Here is a 1,667-nt window from a genome sequence, read left to right as displayed (position 1 = left end):
TCCCCCCCTCCCCCCCACCCCGGGAAGGGGGCTTCTGGAAGGAAAAGCGAGACAAACTGACAGGGACAAACTTAGGTCGGGAAAGGAGTGTTGATTGTGAATGAGCCTCTCAAGGACAAGCGAGCGGGTACCAGGTTTTAGAAGATGACCTGCAGCGGCACAGACGCCAGCAAAGGCAGAAGCCATCCCGTCTTGGGTGAGGTGCCCGAGACGCGCCTCTCTAACCCAGTCCGCCCTGTCCTTGGAGAAGCGGGCGGTGTCTGGAAAAGCCTGACCAGGTGTCTTTCCTCGGTGGGCGGGGCTGGTCGCTTTGGGACCCGTTTGGGCCTCCCGGCACCGCCGTGGAATCCGTTCCACCTGACAGGACGACTCTACCCGGCGGCTGGGGCGGCGGGGGCGGGGCGCCGAGGGAAGGGCTGGGGTGTCACCGGAGCGGGAGCCGAGCGGGTGGGAAGAGGCCGAGGCCAGAGGGAGCCGGCGGGCGGCGTGTGCGGCGTCGGGGTCCCGGTCCCGGTCCCGGTCCCGGTCCCGCCGGGCTGGCCCCGATTGGCCCTGGGTTCGGGTGGGGCCGCGAGCTGGAAGGGTTGGGCTGTGGCGGGGAGGGGTTGGGCCCTGCCCATGGGCGGCGCCGGCGGGCCCGCGGTGCGGAGGGTGGCGGGGGGGGTGGGGGAGGGCTGGCTGGAGGGGTGGGGGGCGTCCGCGGAGGACGGAGGCCGGAGGCGGCAAAAGGCGAGGGAGGCAAAAGCCTACAGCACCCGGTATTCCCAGGCGGTCTCCCATCCAAGTACTAACCAGGCCCGACCCTGCTTAGCTTCCGAGATCAGACGAGATCGGGCGCGTTCAGGGTGGTATGGCCGTAGACGCTGGCGCCTGCCGCCGGCGCCCCTAAGAAGCCGCGCCGCGTCGCCCGGCCCGCGGCTCGCGCGCGCGCCCAGGCCTCTGTGACGCGCACCCGCCGCCGCCGGCGCCCCCTGCGCCCGCGCTCGGCCTGCCGCCTTCCTCCCGCTGCTGCCTCCCGCCGCGGCCGCCTCGGGCGCGGCCAGCGGGCCAGCCAAACCCTGCGCTGCCCCGCCCTGCTGCCCTCCCAGGGCGCGGAGGCCTGGAGCAGCCCGGGGTGCGAGGAGGCGGGGCGGGGCGGGCGGCGGTGGGAAACGAGGGGTGGTGGGGGCGGGGATGGGGGCGGGGCGCCTGGCTGGGCGCTCTCCCCTCGCGGCCCGGGAACACTCCAGGCCGCCCTGGCCGCTCGGATCCGGCGATGGGTCGCAGGAGATGCGGCTGCTGGGAGGTGGGGGGCGCGGGGCACTTGGCCCGAGGCGTCGGGGCGTCGGGCCGCCGGGCCCGTGCTCCTCTGAGTCCCCTCCGGCCCGAGGGGCCTCCCAGCGGGAGCCCTGACCTCTGCGGCGCCGGCCGGGCCCCGACTTGCCCAAACCCAGGCGGAGCCACCGGCGCGACCAGAGGGCGTCAGCGGAAGCCCGCCGCGCTGCCCCTGAGGGCGCGGGGAGGCGGGGCGGCCACCCTTCCCCCCGCCAGCGCCGCCCAGGAGACCGGCACCCCGCCCCCAACCCGCCCCTCGCGGGGACCCTGGACAGCTCCTGCTGGCGCCAGCCCAGAGACCCAGAGACAGAGACAGAGACAGAGACACGGAGAAACAGAGAAACGGCGACACG

The 1,667-nt window shown here is 74.3% G+C and overlaps 1 non-coding gene across 1 annotated transcript; it reads right to left on the bottom strand.

Annotated features, from left to right (window-relative positions):
- Positions 1-743: 743 nt before the first annotated feature.
- Positions 744-862, bottom strand: LOC138922236 (5S ribosomal RNA). The gene has a single exon (XR_011435301.1). It is a non-coding gene; the product is annotated as a 5S ribosomal RNA (ribosomal RNA).
- Positions 863-1,667: the final 805 nt, after the last annotated feature.

The sequence above is a fragment of the Equus caballus genome, unplaced genomic scaffold (genome assembly GCF_041296265.1).
Source record: "Equus caballus isolate H_3958 breed thoroughbred unplaced genomic scaffold, TB-T2T haplotype2-0000673, whole genome shotgun sequence".
Taxonomy (NCBI): Eukaryota; Metazoa; Chordata; class Mammalia; order Perissodactyla; family Equidae; genus Equus; species Equus caballus.
The sequence above is the reverse complement of the archived record's forward strand: the minus strand, read 5'-3'. Positions and strand labels throughout refer to the sequence as shown.